This window comes from Cottoperca gobio, chromosome 15 (assembly GCF_900634415.1).
Source record: "Cottoperca gobio chromosome 15, fCotGob3.1, whole genome shotgun sequence".
Taxonomy (NCBI): Eukaryota; Metazoa; Chordata; class Actinopteri; order Perciformes; family Bovichtidae; genus Cottoperca; species Cottoperca gobio.
In genome coordinates, this window is record NC_041369.1 from 7,244,121 (window position 1) to 7,270,721 (window position 26,601).

Genomic DNA, 26,601 nt, shown 5'->3' on the forward strand with positions numbered 1-26,601 from the left:
ATGCCCTACGCTGTACTGATAACCACTATATTTTAATTTGATAACTCAAGGGGTAAATGCCCCTTTCACTAAATTACTATATAACTAACTAACTATACTGTTTATACTGTAATATTTGATCATCTATTCTATTCCATCCTATTTTATAATGCTGGACTGCATATTATATTTCATTACTAGCTTTCAACATAGCCTATACATCATATCCCTTGCCATCATAATTGATCATATTATACTATACTGCATTCTGTCAATATGTTCCGATTTCTGCATTATATTCTATATTATATGTATGTCACATGTAAAGACAGACAAACACTAAGTATATTATAATATTTTTAGAATCACTGGGCAAAAATTCCATAAAAACTTTTATTGTAATTCAAGTTATCTGAGAGAAAACTAGACCATTGCTCCTCCTTTTGGTTTTGTTTTCAGGTTTTACAAAATGTTCAGAGAGAGAGTGTTCCTATCGGCTGCTCTATAAATACAGATGTGTGTGCTTCAGTGAAAGCCTGATACAACCAATATCCTGCAGGAAAAGTTGCTATTCCAGCATTGGCAACAACTGCTTACAGTACAAAGCAATCCAAAATGTGAGCTAACACTAGCCTCACAGCTAAGTTACGTCCGCTACAGTTTAGCGGTTAGCAGAAGGCTAAAATATTAACAACATTTTCTCTTCATCTCCACTTCTCAATCTATAAAACCATCCCTGCAATGATAACGTGTTTTTGTAGGCCAACCGCTGAAGTTAGCGACGCAATGATTCCTGGACAAAAAGCTTTCCACTGGATCCTGGACTATAGCAGTAAATAAGTTCTGTGGCAAACAGACGTTTATATTACTTACACAAAACCAATTTAAAAAACCCATTGACTTTGAGACGAAGAAAGTGCTAAAATATTAAATAATTTAGTGGGTTTTAGGATTTATTCCTGCAGCACGCTACAGTTTTATCTAATGATAGATTTTTTTTTCCTTTCTCACCGCTGCGGAGTGGAGCAACCTTGAGATCACCACTGCAGCACAGCCGTGGGGGCTTAGTGGTTAGCAGCTGGCTAAACTATAAGCAACATTTTATCTACATCTCGGAAACGCTTAGCCGATATTGTAGCGAGCCTCCAATCACAGGATGTCATCTCAAAAGCATTAGAGGCCAACAAGTGAGCAAAGACAACAGGCATCGGGATCACAGTCATGATATGGATGATTTATGAAATGAATGATCCCATAGGTTACTGTACAGAGAGGGAGAGAGGAGAGCTGCAGGACGAGGACTGTATTCTCAAATGATGCCGTTATGCTAAAATGTTATTGTGGAATTGTTGCCCAAAAATGCCAAAGATAAACTGCCTCCCTCAGCATTAATAACTGATGTCCCCTTTAACCACTTATCCTATTCTTATTTTATTTAAGTTTTATATACCTCTTATTATTTATCATTTTACTTTCTCTATTTATTAATGTTGCCGCTTTGTGCTGCTCTAACAACCAGATTTCCTCCTTGGGGATCAATAAAGGTTGATCATATCTTATCTAATCTTAAAAATAAGTTTTTGCTCAAATGTCATAAACAAACTCCCTCCACTGCTCAACGACCTGCACTTACACAAAGAAACAAACAGACCTGATATAATACTTACACAGCTGTTAGGTTAGTCTGATATGAGGCTCATTACTGGTCTGTGTGCGATACCGCGGGCTAATCACAGAGATGAATGCAGCTCAGGTGGAGAAGATACATAGATATGAGAGCAATTACAAGATAGACATCTTCTAACCTGAAGCCAGCCTCAGTGATATAAACCTCCTCACAAGATCTGCCCAAGAGGCTTTGGTCCAGACTCGGCACTTTTTGCACAACACAACAAAACAAAAATAAGCCACGGTAGCATGGGGGGAGCAGGGGGAAGAAATGACAGAGATTCCGACACTAGAGAGAGGATACGAGAGGACAGGATGCCCACCTGCAAACCAAGCTACAGGTATAGGTAGACGCATCTCACGTAGGAGATGACGACAGGATGTAAATATGTCATGTTCTTTAGTGTGCTCGCATAACTGCAATGTTAAACCAAAACTAACCAAATCAAATGTAAGCAATGCAACAAAAACAAGCACCTTGTTCGGACTTTAAAGTGTGAAAAGGCTCTTAAAAAACAATGGCTGGACTTTCTGTTTTTTGGGTTGTTTTTTTAGTGACCTCTTGATCTTTCCTCCAGCTACATCACAAGGCCAGCATTTCAAGCTGTGGACATGCAGCACAAAAATATAATGGTTTGAGTGTTTTAAAATGTAATGTGCACACAGGAAATTGCCATAAAATGTTCTGAACTAAAGGAGATAAAAGAGAAGAGAAATGACGGCACCATGTACAAAAAGTGTTACATTTCATTTCATTATAATATTATATAACTTATATTACATATATCAAATATCTAAATCAAGCATAATAGGGAAAGACAAAAAAGATCTGCAAAAAGGTTAAATGAAGACATTTATATATGAAATGAGCTTGTGCTTTATTGATTTGACTTATTGTGGTGAAACCTGAAGCTTTGGTAGCCTGAGGGAACTACGTGTTCACTCTGTTGTCTTCTATGTTTACATGCCACTGTTCCATCCCGTCGCTCTGTGAATCATTTTTAATTCAGAGGCTGATATGCAACACAAAATAGTTTACCTCCAGGGCAAAAACAGATATTAGCACAGTCAGCAACCACGACACTGCAATATTAAAATCATAAGCCGACGAAATGTGTTTGGTTTAATTAAGTGTTTGGTTAACCTCCGTCACCAGTTCATGTCACGCTAAAGAGATTCCACTGAGATCCACTTCTGAACACACAGTATGGTGTTTCTTAGAAAACTCCTCCAATAGACAGTTTTCAGTTTTCTTTGACTTCTGCAAATCACTAGAATCGTCTCATTACCAAATTTTACTTCTTCATTGTGCATATGGGTGACAACAATCCTTGCTCTTTTAAGGGTTCAAAGGAATAGTTCAGGTACTTATCCATAGTCAGTGTATTACCTACAGTACATGGCGGTCGGCACGCCCCCAGTTTGGAGAAACCGAAAGGAGTACCAGCAGGAAGCAAAGCAATGCACATCTGTGGACAGAGGCAGCAGCAAAATGTATTTTAGCCACCCAAAAAATCAATTTCAGAATATTTACACCACTTTACATTACCGTCAGACAGCCTTTTCTGACGCGGAACTGAAGCTCTCTTCAAAGCCACCAGACTTTAAATTAATATTTAAAACAGTCATTGTTCCTCACAAAACACTGATTGATGCCTTAATCGGTTGCTTTGTTTGTGTTATTGTGTGACTTTGGTTAGTTCGGATTCACCAAAAACACAAATAAAACGTACTAATCAAGGCAGCGGTAGACCGGCAACTCCGTGTTGTTTTTGTCAATAAGTACCTTATACGACCCCACTTCAAAAGATCTGAACTATCCCTTTAAACAGAAGTTGTTTTGATGTAAGCAGTAAAACTAAATCCAGGCTTCCAAATGTCATCAGAAGTCTACACTTAGGGAATCAAGATATTCCCAGGAATTCAAAGTCTGCAACCTTAATCCCAGAAAAAGACTTGTGTAACGTGGGATTTTTAGTGTTTCTGTGCTCTCCTTTATGTTCACCTACTGAAGCATATTGTAAGGACGCCTTCTCCAACACCATATCAATGCTCCGACGCAACAGTCGGAACTAAATACTGACAGTCTGATCTTGAAACGCCATGCTTTTTTTTTTATTTCTTACAGTTTATTTTCATGCAAAAAGGCTGTGGAGCAAAATACCTTTTAGAATAAGTGTGGACAAAGAGAAGTGCAAAATCTGCAAACCAAAAATATGTCTCAACAAGGATCTTAATCAGGCAAAGAGGATGAAGGCTACCTCCCCAAATCAGAGTGCAGAGCAGCATACCAAGGATTAACCTAACAACATCTCATCCAACTGTACACACAGCTCATGTTATTAAAGTACAGGCTGAATTTGCTGTACAGGACAGATTTATTTTCCTGGACTTCACACAGTAATAATCCGGACACCTTACCCATCTTCATGCTCCCCCTCGGTCAGATAAGGATCCACCTTCACGGCCTAAACTTCCATTGCTATGCCGACGACAAACAGCTGTTCTTCACCACAAAATCATCCACCTAATTTCCCTCACAGTCCCTTGTCAACTGCCTGCATAATATACAAACATGAGCGTCATCCAACCTACTCATAACAAAGCAGCAATAATACAGAAATCATTGTTGTGGCTTCAAAAGGCACTGCTCCGAAAGGTTGGAGATCTTCTCCTTGATGTGGATGGTTGCTCCATCTGCTCCCCACCCCATTGTTTCACACGTTTTTTGTTTGTATCTTATTTGCTCTGGCTTCATATAAGTAACGCATCCTTGGTTCCCTTGAAGACGCTTCAAAAATGAAAGCTGTTATTATTATTATTATTATTATTATTATTATTATTAGTTATTATTATTATTATTATTATTATTATTATTATTATTATTATTATTATTATTATTATTATTATTATATCCCCGGGTCTGCATTGTAAAGATGCTCACATGCATCCATCTTACCTCTCAGATGTATTAAAACTGGTCAGAGGATAAGATAAAAAACTGAGGATTGTTGTTCTATTACCACATAATATGACAAATATGAAGAGTATGTCCAAAAACTAATGGGCAAAAACGTGTCCTTTTTAGCAACGATGCAGCTCTAATGTGCTTCCGTAAAATTGCATTTGTGTACATGTGTGTGTCCGTGTCCTGGAACACGTAAGCTTATCCACTTTTATCAATTCAAGTGCAGGTAAGAGTGTGCTTGCGTGTCTTTCAAATAGATGCATGATGTAGTAATTGTGTGCATGTTTGTCTATAATCACACACACACACACTGAGGGGAAAAGTACTGTGCATCATCTTAGTCCAGGCTCCATTGTGTCTTGCTAAATGAGACAAAGCAGGGGATGGGAGGCTTTAGTGATCTGCTAACAATACAGCGCTGTATATCACAGTACTAGTAGGACACGCACTGACACTCATTCAATGCTTTGCAGACAACCCATTGTAAATCCTATGAATAATATTTTGAGAAGTGAATAAAGTTTCAGTCGTCCGCTCGGCACAGCCATTGTTGTTCTTGCTGAATTTTTATTAAAGATTCTACATATGTGTTTGGAATCATGTGTAAGGCAACTAAATTGTGACGGCTCGTTTAAAGGCGCAGTTTCTGAATACGGGTTGTGTGCATTTTTCCATGGATTGAGCATTTTGATACTTTCACAGTATTAATATAGCCTGTATAGACCGGTTTTATAATCACAAAAGACATAGAAATATAACTTTTTACAATATGGGACCTTGTATGGGAAGTGTGTTTCCATCAACACAATTATGTAATCAACAACCTAAATAACATAAACCGGCCATTTGTCATTACCGTCATATGAGCATTTTTGATCTGAAGAATTCAACATTTTGGGGAATACACTTCTTCACTTTCTTTCTGAGAGTGAGCCAAAAAACATCGATACCACTCTCATGTGTGTGTTAAGTGGACTGCAGCTCCAGTGGTAGCAGAAGCTGGGGTGGTGTTAGACAAGTGCAATTCAGTTGTAGCTTAGTCCATTTTGCTACACAAGAAAAATATGACAGAGCAGAACAGAACAAAAATAGTAATGAATTCCTCAAGTGCATTTTTTTGAATTTTCAACAGGAGCAATGTAAATTAAACAAAAATCATAGTGACTTCTTAGGGCAGATAACATGGTCGCCAAGTGCAGCAGCTTAATCTAGGATGTCACAATGGAGCCCCACACTGCTGTTGCTGGGTTATTTGTCTGAGTCTTATTTGTCCAGTGTCCGGGGCACACCTATGGGATTGATGAAACGCAGTAAGTATGAACCAGCCTTTAGAGGGAATTATTTGTAATTATTTTGTGACAAAAAACACTTTTTTCATTGGCCCAGCACCTCTGTGTGCTGCGCTTGTTTGTCAGAAAATAGTTCCAGCTTGTAACTCCTGCTGAAACCACAAGATATCATTTTTACCTTTCTGCTACGCTAAGCTAATCACTACTGGCTCCAGCTTCAATTTAGTAGTGAGTTTCCAATTACCTCCGACTGCTGCGTTCCTCCAATTCAGATTCCATCGAATCTGTCTCTTTCCAGGACACTTTTATTCAACATGACTCTGAAATCCTGCGTTGTGATTTATCTCAGGAATAAGCAATTAAGCAAAGTAGCACAGGAGCTTATGTGCTAAGGAGCGACAGTCACAATAACAAATTGGAAACATCACATCTAATTTTATAATTAATTAATCAAGAAACAAACTGAAGCTCAATAGAAAAGATGTCTGATCTCTTCAGGTAAACTCAAAGAAAGAAAGAGCACATATTGTTTATTCTGAAAATCAAGCATGCCAAGCCGTCCAGTTTAACTGTTCTGATCTGTGAAATGCAATCTGCATTTTGGTGGTTTTGGCATTTCTGCTATATTTTACAGTGAGCGGGACAGACAGGAAAGGCAAAGGTGAGAGATTGGATGACATGCAGCAAAGTCCCTGTGCCGGACTCTAACCCAGGCTGCTGCGTAAGGACTCAGCCTTAATGGTGCACGCTCTACTCGGTGATCTACCAGGGTGCCCCTGCAATAAGTTGTATTAACACAATGTAGTTGTATAACTTATTGTAGTTGAAGTGTACGTTCACTTTTCTGATCCGATGAAAAGTTGGACGTATTTGGACTTGGACAAATTGTGAGCTATTTTTCGTATACGTTTCCGCCATAGGGATATGTGTGACAGGGCCTTTAACTCCATAAATCCATTGCAATTTCAATCAAAATGATCTAATTCACCATTTCATTACATTGTTTGATGAGTCATCTTAATTTCCAAATTACATGTTTGTGAACAGATGAAAAGAGCACACAATCAAACTTCATAAAGCATGACAATTGAATATTGGAATAGAGCCTGGGAAACCATTTGCTATGCTCACATCAGTCTATTAAAAGTGATTTATCATTGAATAAATGTATTACTTGGTTTAAACTTTTCAACCAAATCAATTAGCATATGATTGATTTTGTTGAAATTGCCAAACATCATGCTTTAAAAAGTACTGCCAGTAAACATCAGCTTTCCCAAGCTGTTACCTAATCCAAACAATCAAAGGTGCTTTCAAGCTGTGAAATTATGAACTTGTTTGCCTGCAATGAGTTTAGTGCGAACCAACTCTATTAGCGTGGCAGAGTGATTTATCTTCTCTTTCCTGCCAACAGATCTCTTGATCCGTGGTGTGTGCATAGTTAACCATCAATGATTAGCTTCTCAGCTGAATTGGAGAACACCAGTAAGCCAGGAGCTCTCACTCTTATTTGTTTCAAGGAGCCCTGAATGGATCCACAATGGACCACTGATGCATTTCCTCACATTCTGTTCAGATGAAACCCATCTGAGAAGTCAGCTGTGTACAATACTACCTTGTATAGTCCGGTAGGGTTAATGAAGAAGAAAGGGGGGGACCTACCTACTGTAAAAAAATACTAACTTGCCAAAAGGATATCAGTACTGCTGATTTTATGGTTGGAGTTGGTTGATAATGTTGGAATTTGATTCCATATTTTACTGTAAGAGTACAGGTTTTAACATTAGAAACAAACACTATTTAACAATATAATTAACATGAAAATACCATACAGAGTAAAAAAGAAAAAGTATTTAAAAATATGTTTGCCTTTCTAGATTGCCTCCATAAATGGTAATAGAGTCATGAATACTAAACACTGGACCCCGACCAATCATAGCTTTCTGTCTTTCAATATTTACATGACATAGGTGGACGGTAAGGAGGTGTCAGAGGCCGACTTCACTATTCCACCTGACAGCACCAACAACATCATTCCTGTTTTCCTTTTCCATGTGTGGAAGAGTTCTCTAGGCCAACATCACAGAGCACATTGTAGAAGTTGTTAAACCAGACGAGAGAAGGCCAGGTCTGAAAAATGAATCCAATGCAAAAGTGTATTCAACTTTCATTCTCTCTGATATCCAGCAGAGGGCGACTCCACTGGTTGCCAAAAGAAGTCCAGTTGTAGAGAAGTCTATGAGAAAATGACCCTACTTCTTGATTTATTAACAGTTAACAAGTTAGTTAGTAGTAGGTTAAATTCTTCTTACAACATGATGTTCATTTTGTATGATGGTCCCATTTAGAGTAAAATACAGGATAAAGCAAGGGTATGCTTTTGCTCCACCATTTCATGTCATTTCTGGTTGCAAAAAAAACAAGATGGTGATGGCCTAAAACGCCAAACTTGAGGTTTAAAAACTGTAGTCCACAAACCACTGAGTGACGTCAAGGTGATTACGTCCACTTCTTATATACAAGGTATGCTTTCACTATAACGACAGAGTTTCAGCCAATGCCCCAAATCAATGTTGATTAACACTCAAGTGACAAGCTACTGTGGCCCTGAAGGTCAAAACAAGATGACATTTTCCGTGAAATGTTTTTCCGTTTTGGGAAAAAAAATTAGTTTTATGAAATATTTTGGTTTTATGAAATGTTTTTGTGTTTGGTGTTCTGTTTTCACCTTTACGGCCACCGTACAAAGCCTTTTATATCTTGTCATTTAATTTGGAGGCCCATCACTTATTTTCGTCCCCATCGCCTGTGATATTATGTAGTCTGATCCATGCATTATGCATCTTCTCATTGTTGTGTGAGTTGCGCAATATGGAAAGTAGCCTTACCAGTTTTCCTTCATTTTGACACTTCAAGACCAAAAGACATTAATTTTATTGTCATATAAGAGTGAAACAGAAAATCCTCACATTTCAGAGGCTGAAAGCAAGCACTTTCTTTGCTTTTCTCTCTTAAATATTATCGACATTTGATACATTTTGAGTAAATCAACTAATCAAGTTAATGACTGATAGCACTGGGGGTCCTGGTAGCCTAAAGGTTTACCATGCGTAACACAAATCCCTGATTCAATATTGCTCAGGCTCGATGTTGCATGTCTTACCCCCCTCTCTCTTCACCCATGTTTCTTGTCTGTACCTACACTGTGAACTATCCAGTAAAGACAAAAATAACTATTGATTCTAATCATTTATGATGGTTATATATAGATCAATAGATCTTTAGATTGATCTTAAGATATTCATCTTAAGTAGAGCTGCAATTAATAATTATTTTTATTAATCTGATGACTATTCTATGAATGGTTTGTTCTAACAGCGACACATGGCCATCACAAAGTCCTCTAGGCCCAAGGTGACGTCCTCACGCTGCTTGTTTTTTATAATATCACATGAGGCAAACTCAAGGAACAAATCATCACATTCCTTTATAGGTAATTATGATATGAAAAAATGTAATCAACTTTTAACTATTAAAAGTTAACTTTTTTAAGTTAAAGAATACATCTTTGTCAAACTGTGGTCTGTGGACCTCATATGAGGTCATGCCATGACCCATTGGTACCGTCTTGTCCTGACATTTAAAAAAGGTATTTGTTTTAAGTTTGGAATAAACCACGATATAAGAAAAGATGGATAAAAGCTTGGTCAATTTCTGAAGTGAAATGTTTCTCATGTTATCAGCATCGGGACAACCTGAAACTCTCTCAAAGGCCCCTGGAGGTAACCATGTAGTATTTTTTATTAACTACATTATTCTTGACAAACACAGTATGAGGTATGACACAGGCTTTTCTCTCTGCCTCTCTATCAGCTGGGTTTATTCTCAGCGCACACTGATGCACACAACATAACAAGATGAACCTGTTTTTGTTTTTTATTCGTGAAGAATAACATCCCAGGATTTATAGGAAGGTTCTTGGTGCCTCTCTATTTGTGATGGAGTGAGTGAAAGAGAGGACACATGGTAACTTCATCCTCGCCATGAAATCAGTGTTTTTCAGCCATTTCTTCATCCTGCTGCCCTGGGTCCTGATTGGTCATCATCATGATCGATATGAACAGTAAAAGGGCACCTGCAGTCGCGCTAACCTGTTATCTACGCCATCACTCCAATTTACACCCGTCCGGTGCAGAAAGCGGAGTTGACCCGTCTCGCCCACGTCTTCCGCCAGGTTCCCCAGCTCCACTGGATCGTAGTGGAGGACTCTACGAAGCGCACTGAGCTGTTGGCGCGCTTCTTGTTGCGGTGCGGCGTGCCGTACAAGCACCTGCATGTGCACACTACCAGCAGGTTCAAGCACGGCGGGATGCCACGCGCCACTGAACAGAGAAATGTGGCTCTCTCGTGGCTCCGGCAGCACCGGGGCAGGCAGGACGCCGGGGTGGTTTTCTTCGCGGATGATGACAACACGTACAGCCTGGAGCTGTTTGTGGAGGTAATCGGACATTTAATCTGTCACCTGTGTTATCATTGTCTGTCCTGCTCAGTTCTCAGTTCTTCACTTTACCTCTGACCAAGAGCATCATTGTAGTAACAACGTGTGCCATTTAATGTTAGCTGTAGCCTAGTTCTTACATTTTAGAGAGCTAAACTACATTAATTTAAAATATTTTAGTTTTAAAACCATGAGGTGGAAACATACACATGGAGATTATTGTGGTTTAAATTATTATTTAATCTAAAAATAACAGAAGTATTATTAGCAAAAAGTTGGCTAATTTACCTAGAACCACACAATGTAACTTCTGAAAGAAAGGGTGACCAGACCTCCTGTGCTGAGGACAAGCCATCAAAAAAAGTGTTGTGTGTTTAAAGCAGACCAAAATAATATTTTACGTGGCCTTGCCAGCAGCAGAGCCTACCAGTTGACGTCCCAGTCACGTTGTGCTTGTTTTGACCACCATATCAGATTGCTGATCACTTCTTCTTCTTCTTCTTCTTCTTGCTCACTCGCTTGGATGGTTCCCTGCTTCCCCCTCCTGAGGTTCCGGACTGTTTTCCAGAAGCACCTTGGTGCCGACCGAAAATCCTTCTCCATAGCTTCTCCGAACTTCTCACACACCCGCAGCTTTGCCTCGGCCACGGTAGTTCACCCGCACTACCCGTTTGGGCTTACCAAACCCCTCTCTTCACCCGAGTGTCCAAAACATGCGTCCTCAGATCAGATGATACGATCACAAAATCGATCATTGACCTTTGGCCTAGGGTGCTCTGGTACCATGTACACTTATGAGCATCCTTATGTTCGAACATGGTGTTTGCTATGGCCATTCCATGACTAGCAACAACAAACAACTAGTCCAACAACAAACGACCGTTCGGGTTTAGATCAGGGAGGCAGTTCCTCCCAATCATGCCTCTTCAGATGTCTCCATCGTTTCCCACATGCGCATTAAAGTCTCCCAGCAAGACTACGGAGTCCCCTACTGGATCCCCCTCCAGGGCTCCATTCAGGGTCTCCAAGAAGGCTGAATACTCCGAACAGCGGTTTGGGGCATAGGCACAAACAATTGTCAGAGTTTTCCCCCCCATAACCCGAAGGCGTAAGGAGGCGACCCTCTCGTCTACTGGGGTGAACTCCAACGTACCGGCGCTCAGCCGGGAGCTTGTGAGTATTCCCACACCCGCCGGACGCCTCACAGCTTGGGCAACTCCGGAGAAGAGTAGAGTCCAACCCCTATCCAGGAGTACGGTTCCAGAGCCAAGACTGTGCGTAGAGGTAAGCCCCACCAGATCCAACTGGTAGCGCTCCACCTCCTGCACTAGTTCCGGCTCCTTCCCCCACAGAGCGGTGACGTTACACGTCCCCAGAGCCAGCCTCTGCTGCCCGGGTCTGGTCCGTCGAGGTCCCTGACCATCACTGTCACCCGTGTGACAGCGCACCCGACCCCAGCGGTTCTTCCTGTGTGTGGTGGGCCCACAGGATGGATGGATGGGAGGCACCACGTAGCTTCTTCGGGCTGTGCTCGACCGGGCTTCATGGCAAACCCGGCCACCAGTCGCTCGCTGTCGGGCCCTCCCTCTGGGCCTGGCTCCAGACGGGGGCCCCGGGCTTCCTCCGGGCAGGGTCTCTCCTTCTCTTTCCCTTTTTTTCATGAGTTCGTTTTGAACCATTCTTAGTCTGGCCCCTCGCCTGAGACCAATTTGCCTTGGGAGACCCTACCAGGAGCACAAGGCTCCAGACAACACAGCTCTCAGGTTCATAGGGACACACAAACCTCTCCACCACGGTAAGGTGATGGTTCCTGTAGAGGACAACCCACCTGTTTTAATTATATTAAGGCTTAAAGTTACACATTATTAGGTGCTGGGTTGCTTTAAGTGACAGCCTCAGGTTGCTTGCCACAATCTTTCTGCTGTGCTGCGTCACCCGGGCCGCCTCAACTCCACGAAGATGCCCATTTTTAGATTAGCCGGGAGTTAGACGGTGTCATCACTGCCAAGATGGCGACAGCTGGAGCCGCCCACATTGAGGTTCACAACGGCTCTTCAGAAACCTATGGTTGAGGTCATGGAGACTACGTCCATGTTGTTTTTGTATGTAAAATGTTAACCTTTTAAAGTAACTACTAACTGTAGCGGTCAAAAAAAAAGTAAAGTACTAGAGCTGCCATGATAAGTCTACTAATTGATTGATCAATCGACAGAAAAGTAATTATGATAATTGATTAATAGTTACAGTAGATTTTCATGCAAAACTTTCAGAAAATGCTGTTTCAGCCTCTAAAATATGGAGACTTCCTGCTTTTCTCTGTTTTACATCATACCAAACTGAATATCTTTTGTTTTCGAGTGACAAAACAAGACATTTGAAGACATCACCTTGGACTTTGAGAAACTGAGACGGACATTTTTCACTGTTTTCTGACATTTTATAGACTAAACAATGAATATACAATCTAGAAAATAATCAGCATATTAATTGATAATGAAAATAATCATTAGTTGCAGCTCTAAAAAGTTCCTGAAACTTGTAAATTTAAACTTTGTCATAACGTGTGGGTAGATGCAGTCTGAAGCATTATGATGGTAGTGATAAACAACTGATTACGGCCATTTAACTCAAAACTTTCATGGACACTCGGGGACATTCGTTGAGTCCCTGAATGCAACACTTGGGTATATCGTCAGTATTGTGAGCCCAGTGTAGTGTAACTTAGTCGACTCTGACACATAGTCTCTGTTAGATTCTGTGCCTGCAGCTGTGTGTGTGTGTGTGTGTGTGTGTGTGTGTGTGTGTGTGTGTGTGTGTGTGTGTGTGTGTGTGTGTGTGTGTGTGTGTGTGTGTGTGTGTGTGTGTGTGTGTGTGCCTTACTATAGGGTGACAAAATCTTAAAAAAAAATAACAAATAAATGCACATCTGTTGGACACTGTCAACACTGAGTTTATGAGAGTAATAAGGTTTCTGTCATGGCCCTCAGGCATTAAATTCGTAATGTGAAACAACAGGGGAAACAAATCTCAAATCAATTGATGTAATAATTGTCTCAAAATCAGTGTTTTGAGATGTACTGCTCTTTGATTGGACGTTACAGCCAGTGGCTTAGGCCCAAAGATGTGTTATTTAACATTAAAACCTTGTGTAAAACTCAGTGTTACTATTTCATATACCTGGTCATTGATCATTTGCATAGTAGGTATCACATCTACTATAGGCCAGGACTACAGTCACTTTGAGCTGCATGTTTTACAGTTTCTTGTCTTTCAGTTACAGTTTTGCTTCTGTCATTGAGTTCTGGAAAGGGTCAATATGCACTTTGCTCGAGGCAGACATCCTTTAATTAGGGTGTCAATGGTAGATTGACAGTTCGCCCCATCAGTAATACATCAACATGGTCCTTTTTTTCACCTGATTGGACAAATACTCCCTTCACTATTGGTTTTTGCTCTCATTTATCAGACTAGAAAAATATAGCAGGAATGTTAAATTGTTCCTAAATTATTTGCTAATAAATACATTACATAAATACAAAGATAACCTCTTTGTGGTGTTTTTCTTCTTCTACGGACCATGTTATGCACTCTGCTATCAGCAAGGTCTCCTCCTGCATGATTGCTTGGAATTTTGCAACGGAACTGAAAAAATCCTCTCCGTATATTGTGCTGTGTACACACTTGGTTTCCCATGGCTTTAAGCTAGAAGTCAGTGTGTTGTCTGGGCACAGTAATGCAGAGCTGCTGCTGCTTACTGATTTGGTTTTGTTCTGATGTTTTGTCATAAGCGACTGGCTGGAGGCTGGTTGAGTGAATGATGAGGAGCAGTGTCTTAATGACTGTGCCTCTGGGTGGCGGGGGTTGTAATTAGAACACACACACATGTGCACCCACATACAAAGACAAGATACAGATATCTCATACAACACAAAAACTCAGCCGTCCACACACAGTCCACTCTCTGCCCACTCCGACACCCCCTGAACTACAACCTGTCCTTCTTCCTTCTTTGCAGATGCGTAGTACTCGAGGTGTTTCTGTTTGGCCTGTGGGATTTGCAGCCGGCAGAGCGTATGAGCGCCCCCTGGTGTCTGGGGGTAAAGTTGTGGGCTGGTACACCGGCTACAGACCGGACTGACCCTTTTCTGACAAACAAGCGCAGCACACAGAGGTGCTGGGCCAATGAAAAAAGTGTTTTTTGTCACAAAATAATTACAAATAATTCCCTCTAAAGGCTGGTTCATACTACTGCTTTTCATCAATCCCATAGGTGTGCCCCGGACACTGGACAAATAAGACTCAGACAAATAACCCAGCAACAGCAGTGTGGGGCTCCATTGTGACATCCTAGATTAAGCTGCTGCACTTGGCGACCATGTTATCTGCCCTAAGAAGTCACTATGATTTTTGTTTAATTTACATTGCTCCTGTTGAAAATTCAAAAAAATGCACTTGAGGAATTCATTACTATTTTTGTTCTGTTCTGCTCTGTCATATTTTTCTTGTGTAGCAAAATGGACTAAGCTACAACTGAATTGCACTTGTCTAACACCACCCCAGCTTCTGCTACCACTGGAACTGCAGTCCACTTAACACACACATGAGAGTGGTATCGATGTTTTTTGGCTCACTCTCAGAAAGAAAGTGAAGAAGTGTATTCCCCAAAATGTTGAATTCTTCAGATCAAAAATGCTCATATGACGGTAATGACAAATGGCCGGTTTATGTTATTTAGGTTGTTGATTACATAATTGTGTTGATGGAAACACACTTCCCATACAAGGTCCCATATTGTAAAAAGTTATATTTCTATGTCTTTTGTGATTATAAAACCGGTCTATACAGGCTATATTAATACTGTGAAAGTATCAAAATGCTCAATCCATGGAAAAATGCACACAACCCGTATTCAGAAACTGCGCCTTTAAACGAGCCGTCACAATTTAGTTGCCTTACACATGATTCCAAACACATATGTAGAATCTTTAATAAAAATTCAGCAAGAACAACAATGGCTGTGCCGAGCGGACGACTGAAACTTTATTCACTTCTCAAAATATTATTCATAGGATTTACAATGGGTTGTCTGCAAAGCATTGAATGAGTGTCAGTGCGTGTCCTACTAGTACTGTGATATACAGCGCTGTATTGTTAGCAGATCACTAAAGCCTCCCATCCCCTGCTTTGTCTCATTTAGCAAGACACAATGGAGCCTGGACTAAGATGATGCACAGTACTTTTCCCCTCAGTGTGTGTGTGTGTGATTATAGACAAACATGCACACAATTACTACATCATGCATCTATTTGAAAGACACGCAAGCACACTCTTACCTGCACTTGAATTGATAAAAGTGGATAAGCTTACGTGTTCCAGGACACGGACACACACATGTACACAAATGCAATTTTACGGAAGCACATTAGAGCTGCATCGTTGCTAAAAAGGACACGTTTTTGCCCATTAGTTTTTGGACATACTCTTCATATTTGTCATATTATGTGGTAATAGAACAACAATCCTCAGTTTTTTATCTTATCCTCTGACCAGTTTTAATACATCTGAGAGGTAAGATGGATGCATGTGAGCATCTTTACAATGCAGACCCGGGGATATAATAATAATAATAATAATAATAATAATAATAATAATAATAATAATAATAATAATAATATATTATTATTATTATATTATAATAATAATAATAATAATAACAGCTTTCATTTTTGAAGCGTCTTCAAGGGAACCAAGGATGCGTTACTTATATGAAGCCAGAGCAAATAAGATACAAACAAAAAACGTGTGAAACAATGGGGTGGGGAGCAGATGGAGCAACCATCCACATCAAGGAGAAGATCTCCAACCTTTCGGAGCAGTGCCTTTTGAAGCCACAACAATGATTTCTGTATTATTGCTGCTTTGTTATGAGTAGGTTGGATGACGCTCATGTTTGTATATTATGCAGGCAGTTGACAAGGGACTGTGAGGGAAATTAGGTGGATGATTTTGTGGTGAAGAACAGCTGTTTGTCGTCGGCATAGCAATGGAAGTTTAGGCCGTGAAGGTGGATCCTTATCTGACCGAGGGGGAGCATGAAGATGGGTAAGGTGTCCGGATTATTACTGTGTGAAGTCCAGGAAAATAAATCTGTCCTGTACAGCAAATTCAGCCTGTACTTTAATAACATGAGCTGTGTGTACAGTTGGATGAGATGTTGTTAGGTTAATCCTTGGTATGCTGCTCTGCACTCTGATTTGGGGAGGTAGCCTTCATCCTCTTTGCCTGATTAAGATCCTTGTTGAGACATATTTTTGGTTTGCAGATTTTGCACTTCTCTTTGTCCACACTTATTCTAAAAGGTATTTTGCTCCACAGCCTTTTTGCATGAAAATAAACTGTAAGAAATAAAAAAAAAAGCATGGCGTTTCAAGATCAGACTGTCAGTATTTAGTTCCGACTGTTGCGTCGGAGCATTGATATGGTGTTGGAGAAGGCGTCCTTACAATATGCTTCAGTAGGTGAACATAAAGGAGAGCACAGAAACACTAAAAATCCCACATTACACAAGTCTTTTTCTGGGATTAAGGTTGCAGACTTTGAATTCCTGAGAATATCTTGATTCCCTAAGTGTAGACTTCTGATGACATTTGGAAGCCTGGATTTAGTTTTACTGCTTACATCAAAACAACTTCTGTTTAAAGGGATAGTTCAGATCTTTTGAAGTGGGGTCGTATAAGGTACTTATTGACAAAAACAACACGGAGTTGCCGGTCTACCGCTGCCTTGATTAGTACGTTTTATTTGTGTTTTTGGTGAATCCGAACTAACCAAAGTCACACAATAACACAAACAAAGCAACCGATTAAGGCATCAATCAGTGTTTTGTGAGGAACAATGACTGTTTTAAATATTAATTTAAAGTCTGGTGGCTTTGAAGAAAAGGCTTAGGCTGTTGACGGTAATGTAAAGTGGTGTAAATATTCTGAAATTGATTTTTTGGGTGGCTAAAATACATTTTACTTTGAACCCTTAAAAGAGCAAGGATTGTTGTCACCCATATGCACAATGAAGAAGTAAAATTTGGTAATGAGACGATTCTAGTGATTTGCAGAAGTCAAACAAAACTGAAAACTGTCTATTGGAGGAGTTTTCTAAGAAACACCATACTGTGTGTTCAGAAGTGGATCTCAGTGGAATCTCTGTAGCAGTGACATGAACTGGTGACGGAGGTTACCCAAACAGTTAAATTCGTCGGCTTATGATTTTAATATTGCAGTGTCGTGGTTGCTGACTGTGCTAATATCTGTTTTTGCCTTGGAGGTAAACTATTTTGTGTTGCATATCAGCCTCTGAATTAAAAATGATTCACAGAGCGACGGGATGGAACAGTGGCATGTAAGCATAGAAGACAACAGAGTGAACACGTAGTTCCCTCAGGCTACCAAAGCTTCAGGTTTCACCACAATAAGTCAAATCAATAAAGCACAAGCTCATTTCATATATAAATGTCTTCATTTAACCTTTTTGCAGATCTTTTTTGTCTTTCCCTATTATGCTTGATTTAGATATTTGATATATGTAATATAAGTTATATAATATTATAATGAAATGAAATGTAACACTTTTTGTACATGGTGTCCGTCATTTCTCTTCTCTTTTATCTCCTTTAGTTCAGAACATTTTATGGCAATTTCCTGTGTGCACATTACATTTTAAAACACTCAAACCATTATATTTTTGTGCTGCATGTCCACAGCTTGAAATGCTGGCCTTGTGATGTAGCTGGAGGAAAGATCAAGAGGTCACTAAAAAAACAACCCAAAAAACAGAAAGTCCAGCCATTGTTTTTTAAGAGCCTTTTCACACTTTAAAGTCCGAACAAGGTGCTTGTTTTTGTTGCATTGCTTACATTTGATTTGGTTAGTTTTGGTTTAACATTGCAGTTATGCGAGCACACTAAAGAACATGACATATTTACATCCTGTCGTCATCTCCTACGTGAGATGACGACCTATACCTGGAGTTTGCTCACTTGTTGGCCTCTAATGCTTTTGAGATGACATCCTGTGATTGGAGGCTCGCTACAATATCGGCTAAGCGTTTCAGAGATGTAGATAAAATGTTGCTTATAGTTTAGCCAGCTGCTAACCACTAAGCCCTCACGACTGTGCTGCAGTGGTGATCTCAAGGCTGCTCCACTCCGCAGCGGTGAGAAAGGAAAAAAAAAATCTATCACTAGATAAAACTGTAGTGTGCTGCAGGAATAAGTCCTAAAACCCACTAAATCATTTAATATTTTAGCTCATCAGCCAAGAGACTGAACTCCCGGCAGGCCAGGTGGTCCCTATTCTTCACCAGGTTCAACTTTTCTCTGTCCTAACGGCCTGGTTCCCACAACATTAAACCAGACACCCTGTCCCGTCTGTTTGTGGGAGGGGAGGACTCCGTCACCGAGCCGGATCCCATCCTTCCAGTACCCCGCTTGATTGCTTCTCTCACTTGGGAGGTGGAGGAGAGGGTTAAAGCCGCCTTGAAAGATCAGCCCGGTCCTAGTTCCTGCCCGCCGGACCGCCTGTTTGTTCCCCTGGATCTTAGATCTGACGTCATCCAATGGGCCCATAGTTCCCGGTTCACCTGCCACCCTGGGATCCAACAGACTATGGAGGTTCTTCTACAGAGATTCTGGTGGGCCACCCTGGAGGAGGACACTCGTGGGTTCGTCAATGTGTGTCCCATTTGTAGTCAGCACAAGCCGTCTCACCAAGCTCCTGCCGGCCTTCTGCTACCTCTACCAGTGCCCCATCGTCCCTGGTCCCACATCTCTCTAGACTTTGTAACCGGCCTGCCTATGTCCAACGGTCATACTACCCTCCTGACTATAGTTGACCGGTTCAGCAAGATGGCCCATTTCGTGTCGCTGCCCAAGCTCCCATCGACCAAGGAGACTGCGGAACTGGTTCTGCTGCATGTCTTTCGACTCCATGGACTCCCTACCGATGTGGTCTCCGACATATTCTGGAGGGAGTTTTGTTCGCTCCTGGGGGCCACAGTCAGCCTATCTTCCGGATTCCACCCACAATCAAATGGGCAGACAGAACGGAAGAATCAGGAGATGGAGACAGCACTTCGATGCATGATTTCCAAACATCCCTCGGCCTGGTCTCAGCAGCTCCTATGGGTGGAATATGCCCACAATACCCTGGTCAGCTCAGCCACTGGACTGTCCCCATTTCAGTGTTCCTACGGGTTCCAACCGCCACTGTTCCCCGCATTGGAGAAAGAGGTCTCCTGTCCTTCCGTCCAGGCTTTCATTAACCGCTGCCACCGAACCTGGACCCAGGCTAGAGCTACTCTCCCCCGCTCGATGGACCGGTACGTCATGGCTGCCAAGCGCCGCCGCACCGTCGCCCCCAAATACCTAGTGGGCCAGAAAGTGTGGCTGTCCACTCGGGACATCCCGTAGAATCTAAAAAATTGGCCCTTCGGTTCATCGGCCCGCTTGAGATCCAGGAAGTTATCAACCCCGCGGCAGTCAAACTAAAGTTGCCCCGTTCATACGGATACATCCGACCTTCCACGTTTCCAGGGTTAAACCTGTGCGGCAGAGCCCACTGGTCCCGGCTGCTCCGCCTCCCCTGCCGCCTCGCTTCATCGATGGCGGTCCTGTATACACCTTTCGCCGCCTCCTTCGTTCCCGCCGTCGGAGTCACTATTTTATACTTGTGACGTCAGAACACGGCGTCGGGTGTTTCCGGTAGCGGCAATATAAATCGGTGGTCGACATGGTAAATCATGATTTATTAAATACTGCGATCATTGTGTCATAAATAACACATCATTTTATACCACAAATAGCATTTACTATCAGTAGAAATTCATGTTTATCATTTCATAGGCCCTTTAAAGAGTAACACAGGTTGAGTAGTTTAACATTTTTGGTGAATTATTCCTGTAAAGTGATCTTTTCTGACACAAGCTTTGCTTTTTTTATTCAGATATTAAGGTCTTTATGTTTCCACAGTGTGTATAGTAACATATTTCCCTGCCTCCCATTAAACTCAAAATGCCAAAATATAAAAGTGTTAAAATATTGACTGGCAGTGTACAGTATATCTAGAAATGTTTTATAATGAGAAGTTTGAATAAAGAAATACTGATTTGGGGGAATTTGAAGTAACGTTTTTGTACGTCCTGATATAACCAGTTAATCACCTCTGTGTCTTCACACGCAAAGATTCAATACAGATCATATTATTGGAAGTTAATTGTCAACTGTAGCAGCTTTGCTTTGTCATGTAAAGATTGACCGTGAACCACATCACTGTAGCATGGCAAATATTGTAGCTCTTACTCTGATTAGTATCTGTTCTCCTCACTGCAGTCATGAGTCTCTACAGGCAGCGCTGAATCTGTTGACGTCATCTTGCCAAAAAAACGTTTGTTTATGTTTTGTTCTGTACAGTCAAATAAACGATTTATCTGCATTGACAAAGTTTAGAGTTGTTTTTTGTTTCTTTTTTCACACAGATAAAGTTAGGATCAGGCTTTAAGGGGGGGTTGCGTGTTCTGCTGAAGCTCTGAAGCTCAAGACAGTTTAGAAACCCCCTCAGCATTGTCATTCATAAAGCCACTGCCGAGGAGCAAGGACCTGGAGAAGAAACATGCTGTGAACTGACTGTCTGGATAAAGTTTTCTCGTGAGGATCTTAAATAACAGGTAACTTAATTTAGTAACCGCTGGTAACTGCTTTAATGGTCAAACCCAAAACCTTCAGCACCGTCACTTACACCCTCTTCTGCCCGGGTCAGACACCCAGCACCAGGAAGAGATGGATCCAGCACGTAAACAGTGCCGTAGCACAACAATCGATACGGATTAGACGCAAACTGACGCATACAGGTTGATAATATCCGCTTCTATAAAAGTGCAGTTTTGCAAAAATAAAAACCGGAAAGTGTATTTTGCTTAAAGGGCACATGATAATAAAGTGGGAATAGGAAGGTGAGGAATTTATCTGAGCCTTTTTTTTAAATCATTGTAATGGGGAGAAAATGTTGAAAGGAAATATACATATGTGGTTGAGTAAGGTGTCATTTTCTCTCTAAAATACATGAAAGCATGCTGCTCAGAAGGACAACAGCCTTCCGCTTCTTCGGCACATAGCTCACCATGGTGATGTTGCCACTGGATCCAAATGCTGAGCTATGCTTCTCCCTCGAGTTGGATGGCTTTGTGGTGGTGATGGCCTAGTGGTCTAGTGGTACGCCTTCCAAACAGGCTGAGAAGGCTGAGCGTTGAATACCAGGCTGCCACCATTGTGCCCCTAAGCAAGGTACTTCACCGTGAGCTGCTCCAGGGAGACTGTCCCTGTAGTTAGTTCACTGTAAGTTGCTCTGGATAAGAGCGTCTGCTAAATGATCTATAGTAATAATAATAATAATAATAATAATAATAATAATAATAATAATAATAATAATAATAATAATAATAATGTAATAATAATGACAGGCGGTATGTCTGGCGAAGAGTCCCCACAATGATCAGGTTCTTCTCCAGGAGCTTCTCAGCCAGAGGGATACTGGTGAAGAAGTTGTCCATTGTGTCATTTGTAAGGCATGTATGCACGCCCCACTTCCAAAAGCACATTACAGGGGCAAAGGAAAGATGTGGGCTAAAAAGAACAGACCCAGCCACAACCCAGCTACAGGAGGACACCTGACAGGAGGGCCAGGTGAAGAGGAAGATCTGCTCAGCTGCCAAAGACCCAAAAGGTGCAACAGCCCCGTGTGCAAGGAGCACAAACATGTGACTGTCATCTGTGAGACATGTATGCACTGAGATGGCAGTTTGTGCTCTACCCATATGTTTTTATTTAATCAGTTTTCTTTTCTTTTCTTCATTCATTTGATACATTCACTACAGTTCACTACAGTTACACTACAGACACACTAACAGTTCAATATCTCACAGTGTTATTGGCTGTATGATGTATGTTATGTGTGAGCGTGACAAAGTGACAACTAAAGATTTCAAATATTAAATGTGTTGTTTGGTCCAAACCATTGCTATAATAATTATTTTTAACAACATTATTATTATAGTATGTAATTTTTTTCATTGTTATCACACTTTACACACACAGGTCATTTTAGACCCGTGTGTCATGCATGAAATAACATAGGAAACGAATACGGGTCCGTTTGGACCCATGTTGTACCTTAGAAGGGTAGTGATACAAAAGTGATTTTATTCAAAAAGTAAGAAAGTAAAAATGAAAATGATTAAAGTAATTTATTTCAAAGATATTTACAATTAAAACTCACTCGGGTCTATTTGGACCCATGTTGTGCATCAAAGGGTTAATAATGTGACATCATCAGGTAGCAGGCTCCACGTGCAGCTGCAGAGCTGAATGTTGATCTGCATCTGTTCTCCTAAAGGTCCCTCACTGATCAAATTTTTACAGTAAAGATCAAGACTTTATCACGTGTCTTTTAAAGGCTGTGTGATCAGTATGAGATTATTATTATAATATTATTATTATTATTATTATTATTATTATTATTATTATTATTATTATTATATTATTATTATTATTGTTATTATCCAAAATTGGTACATTTTATTCACAAGCAAATTAAATTTTAACATGTGCATTTCCCAAATTGCTCACAGAATTTAGAGTTTTACACAAATTAATAGTTAATATTTGTTGTATTAATGTTGTTGGCTGATTTTTGTTAGAGTGGGGGGGGGGGGGGGGGGGGTAAAACATACAGACATCGTAGACAATCTAGGGAGATAAAAATGTCACATTTCTCTTCGTTCATGTTGTTCGGTTTCTTATGCTCCCGTATTGTTCTTATTTATTTAGCAGTCTTCTGTGGTTTTTAGACCTTACTAATCAAACTGTAAATATCTTAAAAAATTGAGAAAATAATTAATAACGGCATTAGTGACTTGCAATTGTAAAACCAGCAATGCAGAGCCACTGGTTTTAGTGAGATGATGATTGATATGCATTTATCCAACATTCCAGATTTTGTACATAATTACCTGTTTCTGAAGTAACCTGTGGAAAATAAAGTAATGCTCTTCAGCAAGGATTCTCCTGTCTTCATGTTATCTTCTGCAGTAAACGAATATCACAGTACATACAAGACAAATGGACAGTTGAAGGTACAGGGAGACTGTTTCTGTTTACAGGCTGCAAACAGAATAAGAGCTTTATAGAGTGATACATTACAACTACACCTATAGCACCAATAATCCCAATACAATGAGTTTGATTCTGATTCTTGCTGCAGTGAACATGAAGGATTAGATGAGGAATGATGTGTGGAATTAGGTAAAGTTGTGCAAACATGACTATAGTTTAAAATATGAAAATGCTCCAGAGGTTTTTGGAAGAGACGAGTGTGTGTAGGATGGTACAAACTCTTCCAGCCTGTTTATTTAATCTGGTGTTTTGTATTTTTGTCAGTTTAACATTGCCGAAGGCCTTTTACACGATCACAACATGCAAATGTTTTAAATTGTAATTTGGACGACTGCTCCAGCAAGCAAAAATATCATCTTTCAACAGTTTCTGTTCAAATGTAATTGTATGTAAAGTTGAAAATGTGTCAGCTACACTGGTGAAGAACATTCTGTCATGTAACAACATGACCGTATTTCTGGCGCCACCTTCAGGCCAAATATCCTCATTGTTTTCGTTTTGTTGTTGCCTTGTAGTATCCAAGTATAGCGCTGTATTGTCCTTATTTTCCAGCCTTCTAATATTGTTAATGTGTAATGACCATAACATTCTCACATCCTTCCCGCCATCTATAGACTTTTAGTTTTATTGTACGTGTGCAGGGAGCATAATTTTTGTTTGTCTTTCAAACCAAAAGTAATGGTTAATTACTGAAATTAATTAGTTATAGAACACAAAAAGCGCCCTTTATCTGTGATATAATCACAACATACCACGGCCTGTCATGAGCTTTTGCTTGAATATTCTGGTAGGTATATGTAAATCACCTTTCCTGTTACCCTTCATAGATTTGTGTTGATAGAAATATTTCTGTGTGTATGTGTGTTTTGACAGTTTTCTCTCTCATTGTCTTACTTCCCTGATCTTTGATGGTTTCTCAGAACTTGTGGATATGTGTCAATACTTTAATCTGTATATGGACCTTTTAAAAAACATGTGTTTGGGTTCTACAAAGTAATACAGATGACTAAGTATATGTGCTTGTTTAAAGAGGCAGAGCAGTTTAAGCTGCATTTTAACCATTGTACATTTTATGATGCCTGCAATATTAAACACTTTTTACAATTAAAGAAGAAAATCACACAAAACAAAGATTCAATTTACATTTCAGGGTGTTTTATTGAATTGATAAACCGGTGAGAGGTTAGGCTGCGATGCTTGCTTTGCGAGGTTTGGTTGACATCTCAGAGAGTCCAGGATTTCCAGATATTTACCCTCCGTTACTCAGGATCTCAGGTGCTGGAGGAAGATAAGAGTAAAGTAAGACAAATATTCTTTGAATTATTGAAATATCTATTTTTTATAGTTAACATACCTTTGTTGGCCATATTAAAGGGATCGGTCAGACCTTTTGTTTACACAATAACATGAATTAACAGATGGAGGCAGCGGTAGACTAGCAGCTCCTCTGTTCTGCAAGGTGAAATGACTGTTGTGAATGAAGCCTGTCAATTGGCAAGTGAAGGTGGTATGAAATTAAAGTGCCATGCTCTTTGATAATGTCGCTCTTCTCCTGCTTGTTCTTTTATCAGTGCAGTTGTATTCAGTGATATCTTTAGTGTTGACCTAGAGAGGACTGCAGACAGCCCTCCATGGCACACAGTGCTGGTGATTCAAGCTAACTCCCGCTGTGCAAATTGCGGACCAACCAGTAGGAGCCACTGGTGCTGAGAGAAGGAATATTGTGTTCAACACACGACTAAGCTGAAGGTTCCTCGCCCGGCCAGACGCAAAGGCTTCCTGTACGGTGGGTCGACAGCCCTGCCAGACGCAATTAGTTTTTTCCTTCAGGCCAGCCAACATTTTATTAACTCTTAATCTTAATATTCAACAATTTAACACAAATAAATGCACATTTCTTACTAAAATACACTTTTAAGCAATTACGGAACATTAATAAATAAATTTATCATGAAATTAAAACATGTCTTACCTGCAAAAGCAAAGAACCACCGAGTGACCCGAGTCAGCAGGCGCTCCTCCACAGGGGATCCAGCAGAAGCCATGTTTTCAACGAGAAAGGTTTGCTGTAGATGCACTCTAAAGGTTTTTCTTCAGCTCAGTTATCCAGAAGTTGTTTTCAAGGCGATCAGGTATCCAAGATTTCAACTTTCCAGGTTTCACAAGTCAACTCGAGTCAAGTCAAAGCGCAAAAGAAAGTTCTGAACACCTGCAGCTTTTACGTCACCTCGTAGAACGTTAACGTCCTTTGTCCGTGACATGCTTATGAACGTGCATGCGTGTGCGTGAGAGATTATATACAGTACATTGCAGAGATCGTAATTTGGATTTTTGTATGTGTACAGGTGTTTCTATAAATAAGTGACGTGTATGATGAGCTATGGTGATGAACACACACAGCCAGCATCACCACACTTTATGACCCAGAGCACACGTACAAAGTCAAATCAAGAATAAACCATGTCAATATAGTTGGTGTTGTTTTTTTAAAGATACAAAATAATGAATAGAAATGTCGGAAGACAGTAAATGTGAATCAGTGCAGGCTTCCATTAACATTATGCAAAGACTGCCTAATTAGTTAAGCCCCAATGTATCAGCGAACGCAGCATGGCGAGTGTAAAAAAGAGAAAGGTGGAACATGTAATGTTTGTGATCCTGATGTTTAGACCTGGAGGAATTATTGTGGACATATTATGTGTATTTGGACTGTATAACTGTATAGGAAAGTTTATGATTTGAGACTTTTTTCTTCTCCATCACGTTTCTTGAATGCTTGAAAGTAAACCCTGATAGTTTTCCGCTGTGATTGATGTCATTGCTGCTCTCCTCCAGGTGGTGGACAAACACACAGAAAGTGGTTTGTGAAGGTTTTCCACGGGAACAATAAGATAAACGATGAGTGATGAAGCTGCTGCTGTAACATGTAAAGACTTTGCTGTTGAGCGTGTGTTTGTAGAAGAGTATAAAGAGACTGGGT

General features: G+C 40.4%; 1 pseudogene; it reads left to right on the forward strand.

Annotated features, from left to right (window-relative positions):
• The first annotated feature begins 9,947 nt into the window (after positions 1–9,947).
• Positions 9,948–14,588, forward strand: LOC115020243 (galactosylgalactosylxylosylprotein 3-beta-glucuronosyltransferase 2-like; annotated as a pseudogene).
• The last annotated feature ends 12,013 nt before the right edge of the window (positions 14,589–26,601 follow it).